The sequence below is a fragment of the Tigriopus californicus genome, chromosome 1, assembly GCF_007210705.1.
Source record: "Tigriopus californicus strain San Diego chromosome 1, Tcal_SD_v2.1, whole genome shotgun sequence".
In the NCBI taxonomy this organism is placed as follows: domain Eukaryota; kingdom Metazoa; phylum Arthropoda; class Copepoda; order Harpacticoida; family Harpacticidae; genus Tigriopus; species Tigriopus californicus.
The window spans coordinates 1428861-1435433 of record NC_081440.1 but is presented as its reverse complement, the minus strand read 5'-3'; the positions used below and the strand labels follow the sequence as shown (position 1 = coordinate 1435433).

Genomic DNA, 6573 nt, shown 5'->3' with positions numbered 1-6573 from the left:
GTTTATCATGCTCATTACTTGTTCTCCTCTTCAATTCGCTTTTTGTAACCTCAGAAGCTTCTTATAAGCTCCCATAAGCCTCGTTGGCCTTCTCCTCCAAAAGACGGAGTTCCTCCTCAATGTGGTTTGACCAATGAGAGATCAAGTTTCTGAATGATGATGAAGCATCCCAGTTTCGCAATTGCATGTACTTTCCTGAAGTTTGCCGCTTGGATGACTTTGATGGAGCTCACTGGTCGCGACACGACTTGCCATAGTCTCTTCCTGCGTGCAAGACCATAAGGCATTGACGCTTTGCATCCATCGGACCAGCTTCAAGACAATGGTGTCGGCGCTCCTCTTTAAGAGCGGCCAAAGCAACTCATGCCCTGAAGAACACTTGGGTGTGTCCTAGACGATACTTATCGAGTAACTGTCAGAGTAGATTCAGTCATGTCCAAGAGTAGCAACCCGGGACATCTCAGATCTGTGTCAGCTGTGATCTCCTTGACCAGCTGTATCGCTTGAATCGTGATACTTTGGGGAATCACTCATCAGATGCGAATACCTCAAGCACACCATTAAAGTGAGACTGTGATTTGCATGATGAGGAGGCTCGACCTCTCGGCATTCTTGGTGCGTGTTGGGCACAATCAGCGGCATGAATGTGAGAGTCAGTGCTGTGCAGTACGTTGTGCAGTGGTTCTCTCCAATGGACCAAGTTAATCTGGAGACACGGTCTTGGCTTCCTCCCTTCTTCTTCTCTGCTTGCCCGGCCTTTTGGTGTTCTCTGGTGGGTCTGGATTTGACCTAGTTGTAGTTTTCTTTCCACAGAGTAACCAAGTAGTTCCGTTTGTGTCAGTATCGCTTCAAGACGGTTCGACAACAGTTCAGTTGAGGTGGAAGCCTTGTTCGCTTCTCCAGCCGATCTTCATGTGACGTTTGTAGGAGACGGTACCAGCATAATGAATGATGGCAAAGTGAGCGTTCTTGTCCGTCTTGGTTGAGGCTTGGCCATGGGGGTGATTGCCGCAAATTTGCTGAGCTTTCAACTTTCTTAAAGGTTTGCTACAAGATTGTAGTTGCTTGGGAAGTAGGGACTCCTCCTCCAGAATGGCCCAGATGCCCATTGTGTTTCTACGATACATGTATGCAAGGCACGTCCATTAATCCGATTACCGAAATCTCTACCATTGGCCATTCCTTAATCCCTCTGCAATTGTACCTTCTTTGTGTCCATTCCACTTAGACATGTGTGAGGTGTGTTGAGGAATTGCGTGCAGCTCTCTATTGACAAAGTTGATCGGAGATTCTGTTTGCGAAGCCATTGTACTCAAAAGATCTCTGATACAGCATTTATCCAAGACAAGCCCACAAAGTGCGAGCTTTCTTCATGGTGTGGGTATTAGTGTATCGTTTACACTTGCATGATCAGCGCACTTGAAGATGCGGTTCAAGATGGCCCTGGCTACCACGACTGAGTTTTGGTGCTTGTCTCTTCGCAAGTCCTGATCTCCTTGACCACATAGTTCCGACCTTTGATCTTTGGTTGCAGAAGCTCGTTCATCACTCATGACTGCTTGCTCCAAGAGTGTGGCCACCTTGTGTTTGGGAGCAATGTTTCATAGATCAGGTTCAGCGGTTAATCTGTGTCCGGACCTTCTTGCTTGAATCTTGATCGTCGTTGCCATTGTGTCATGAACGTGTAGCTGTGAGCTTGAAGCATTCACCCAGCTTTTAGCTCTCGATGAAGCCTGATGTCAGGCGTTTGTCGGTGTATTCCAACTCCTCATTGTCAGCAAATGGATGCCAATCAGGTGTTTGCCTTAGATAGACACGTTAATGTAGTCGTAGATGTGTCGGTACAACTCGCATTTGGCCTTCATGTGGGCACGATAAAGGCATGAGCATTGGGTAGAAGATATGGGTAGGATCGCTCGACCTCGTTGTTGTTGAGTGTACGAGACTTTTCACAGCAGATAGGTATCTCATATTCACAACCAGGCCAATTTACAGACAGAGGTGAATGGATACGATGTATTCGATCGTATGGAGGTAGTGTTCATTCCTGGATTGCATGGCGCGAGTGCTCAAGAGGGCATGGTAGTCACGATCTGGTCCTCAAGTGAGACTTCTTGCCACTCTTCTTGCCTGACGAGGCCACCATGGCCAAAGTAGGAAATGACCTTTTGGTGTTCTCGGTCTTTCCGGCTCCGGACTCACCAGTGATCAACATGGACTGATCCTTGGAGTTTTTGCAACATGTTCCGGTAGGCAGTTTCAGTGATGGCCCACAAATGGGGTGGCACCTCATTCCTCCTCTTGCCCAAGTAGATCTTCACAACGGTTGGTGTGTAGATGGGAACCGTTTGTAGGGGTTCACCACAATACAGAAGAGTCCAGAGTAGGTGTAGATCATTTTGGCCTGGAACCGGGTCTTCAAGTTCCAGAAGACGGAAGCGTCATTGAGAAAGGTCAAATTGGCCATGTCCTCACATTTCTCGAACTTGGAGGGTTGACTTGGCCCACCTCAGAGGACTTGAACACTTTTTTCTGAAATAGTTTGAAAACATTATCAGTAGATCTTGTGGGCTTCGTTCATCATTTCAGTTTGGAGCATTTTCCCAGCCGTCAATTTACCTCGTGCCCCATCATCATGGTGGCCTTGGTTCCATCGTCGCTCTCCAAGATACCCTCCTTGAAGCCACCTTGACCATCAGGAGCCCAGTAGGACTTTTTTGGATCGTAGGCTTGAGCATGTCAGCTCTCTTCATCTCCATGGAGATCATGAGATAAGGAGCCGGATCGGGATCGGGCTCCCCAGACTTTCCAAGCTTGACGTGGCCAGGCATATTAGCAGTTTAAGTAGAAATGGTCTCGTGGATGCAATGATCTGGAAGAATTGGTGTATTTGATTACTTCTCGAAGTCTTGACCTCGCCATGCAATAATTGCTCTCACCTGATCAGCTCAGATAGACTACTGGACTGAAGAGTGAAGATCAAAGGTACTAGAGCTTTATATACCTAAACAGATTTGGCTCAGGATGCTCAAAGTCTCCCTTAGGCAGCCACTCGATTTCAAGGACCCGCCTGATTCATCAACCTGGGCAGCCAGTTTGCAGAGCTTTTGTGCCTGGAACCTATTTTTGGCCTTGGCTTGACCTGGGTACGGTTAGTGCAGAAACTCAAACGCCTGCGAGCAGGGTCGAATTTAGATTTCATCAATTGAACACTGAAATTGCCTAAAAGACCCGCCTTCTCAAAGCATCCAAACGATCAGGGTTCCTTTTCAACTGTCAAAATAATATTTTGTTATGTTAATGATCAATATCAGCATTTGCATGATTTCAACAGTAACCTTGTTATGCCACACACAGAAATCTGGTATAAAGTTAGGAATGGTTTTACTTTTGAGCAATAAAACTTAACCCCTGGTGCCGAAATTGCCCCAAGTCTATAAATTTAGTTCCACTTGGCCCATTGTTTCCCCAGTTCCTGAGCATAGGCTACCGAATTAAACGCTCTCTATAGTGACAGGTTCATTAACATGAAAAAGCAAAATTCCAAGGTAATTTCTATTTCATGTTTTTCATTAGCACCCCAAGCAAACCATGACATTCATATATACCGTTTTATAATGCTGGACAGTATTAGGGTATATTGAATGTATTTTTTACTTATCTGATTGACTTTCTAAACCCGGCTCTAAAGTTCTTAAACGCGACCTGACAAAGTTCCATGTGCCGAGAGAGCAAGAGAGCATCGGGAATCTATTCAATTGTGTGGTGAAGACACTGCCACCAGTCTTCTACGTTAGTCTCTTGGGAGGGAAAGAGATTAAGTTGCAAAAGCATTCTTGCATTCTTTGCATTTTTCACCTTAAAACAACAGCCAGTCGACTCGGATACTCAGATCAAGGGACATTGTCGCACTCTCAATTTCATCGGACGGAAGATGAGCTCTTGATTTGAACGGAGATTTGTTCATTCATTTGCCCATTTACTCAAGCTTTCCTCGGAGGAGAAGTTCGCTCAAGCAAGCATTAGATGGAACTCTCTGGCCTCTTATCAATCGTCTCCGGACTTCAGATCCTTTCAAAAATTACCGTTTGAAATTGACCAGATAAGAACAATTTGTTTCAGACAAAAAGACATGGTTGGGCAAGATCCAACTAAAATCTCAATCATGAATGATTAACGAGACCCATTATTTTGTCAGTTCTGAACGTAAAGTGGACAACGTTTGCGTGAACGATCTGCAGTGAACTTTGCTCGTGGAAAATCGTGTGTGATCAGTTTTCAAATGGAACAAGGACGATTGGCTTGAAGTGCAGTTCGCGGACTACATTCAATTGATTTCGATTTTTGAGGGGAGCTACTTTTGGCCCACCAATGGGAATGTAATTGTGCTTAAATGAAAATAAAAAGTGATGTTTCAAGTCGACCATTGGCAAACCTTAGGCAAATTGAGTGCAATAGTGCAATATAAATAGAACGCCGTTAGGGTGTCGGCTCATGTAAAGAAACCCTCTTGTATGGCAGTCGTAAAGAATTCCAATATGTTATTTAAGGACATCTGTTTGATATCCTTAGGTGTTTAAGCCTTGACATGCTAACACTTTTGTCATTAAATAAACGGTGAAGGTACTTTCCATTACAGTCTTTCTATTATTGGTGGCCCTAAATATGAAACCCTCCCACCCAGTGGGCCATGGTTGTTCTAGTACGTAGAGTCTAATCACTACTGGAAACCTCTTCTTTTGTGCAGGATGTGAATAAAACCTTGGCCTTTCTGCCTTTGGGAGGATCATACAGAATTTCGCAAATTGGAACTTTTTCTTTTAATGTAAGTTGCAATTTGAATTCTAACCCCACAAAATGCTTGCTGTCAGCCAGTCCAACATTCGAACCGATTATTTGCGAATCAGTTTGTAACGTTCAAGCCATGAGCCAATAGGGCTTGTCATGTGAACGCGTTCATGAACAACTGACGTTATTCCATGGAGTAAAATCAAAGACAACATGCCTAACCAAACCACACTGTTCATGCATTGAATTTTGACACTTATTCCATTTTGAATGATTGTCTAAGCAAATAGCATTGTGGTACTGAGCCAAGCCAATTTGACAGCACGTTCACCGAATTACACCAAACATGTTCATTTTGTTGGGTTTTGTAACACAGCTCACTCAAAATCATTCGATTATAAAAAAATCAATGGACGGATGGTGCGAGTTGACTGATGTTTGCCTTAGTTCTCCCTCCCCAAAAGGCCCAAAATCAAGGTGCCAGACCCCATTTTTCCTTGAATTTCCTTTACTTGACATGCCTTATTGATGCAGGACTTTTGTTCAAGATTAGTAGATATCTTTTTGCCGTGGATGGCTTTCCTGTATATTTCACAGATAATATCACCCTACAACAACGGGATGAACCGCTAAGGTAATTTCATTCATAATAGTCGAGTCTTAAGTTTATTGAACGTCCTTGTAATTGACAAAGTAGAATATTCGTGTGTTGTATGTGGACAGAGTCACAATATTCTTACTGTTTTTATGCTTTTTGTTCATCCCGGGGGAGGGGGGTATTCATCTCTAATCAGAGTAGAACCAACACTTTTTAGTGCGATTTAAACCTAAATCTTAACATGCCAAATTCAAAAGAAACCTATGGCCCAGTCTACTATCTCAAACACGGTAAAAGAGAAACTGCTCGTTCGTTTTACTCAGAGTTCTACTTTCAGTACATTATGGCACCCATTGAAATTTGAATGAAAGCAAAAGCAAGCGATATTTCACAAGACAAGATCAATGAAGAACATAACAATGAGAATTAACTTATCTCTCATATGGTTTTAGTCTAATTGGATCGCATGTACATATGTCTGTTGGATTCATTTGGACGTAACAGTTTTTTAGATGGTGGAGAAAAATCGACAATGTCGTTGCTACTGTCAAGAAATCGTGCCATTTCATGGTCGTAATAAAAAATGCCATGCAATAATGTAACTTGTGACGCCGTTTAAATCAAGTGCACAAGTGTTTTTTAGAACTTTAAGGCCGGTGGTTTGAGCCAAAGCAGGAATCTATGAAACGATCTTATGATGTGTTTATGATTGGTCAATAGCTTCCTATAGAGTCTGGCGAGTGAATAGTTCCATACTAAAACAATCGATACTTCGATCTTACGTGGAGTGAAGACAAGAAACGTTTCAAACGGGTTGGAAGGGCACATGAAAACATTATTTAATGTCTCTTTTGACTACATAGGGACTTGTACGATTATTTGCGTGGCGTATCCTATAAAATACGTGTACTTAATCTGACATATCGTGACAGATGAAAAAGGAAAAAAATGTTTTCCAATGAGTATGTTGTCAATGGCACAAGTCGAGATCACGTTCTAATGTTTGAAACCAGGGTGCGCTAGGCTGGAGATGTCCCAACAAAGCTCAAATCTGAATGGCATAGCNCTATAAATCAATTGCGTTCATCTTTCGTATGTTATCTCCTGACTCTACAAGACGCCATAAGTTATTTTTGATTGGTTTAAAATTTCCCCGTTTTTCTGCTTAGAAAGGAACTCATACAGTC

At 43.0% G+C, this 6573-nt stretch overlaps 1 long non-coding RNA gene across 1 annotated transcript; it reads right to left on the bottom strand.

Annotated features, from left to right (window-relative positions):
* Positions 1 to 2341: 2341 nt before the first annotated feature.
* LOC131880214 (uncharacterized) lies at positions 2342 to 3055 on the bottom strand. The gene is made up of 3 exons (XR_009373244.1): positions 2940 to 3055; positions 2620 to 2872; positions 2342 to 2532 (listed from the first exon to the last, which is right to left on the bottom strand). It is a non-coding gene; the product is annotated as an uncharacterized LOC131880214 (long non-coding RNA).
* Between the last annotated feature and the right edge of the window lie 3518 nt (positions 3056 to 6573).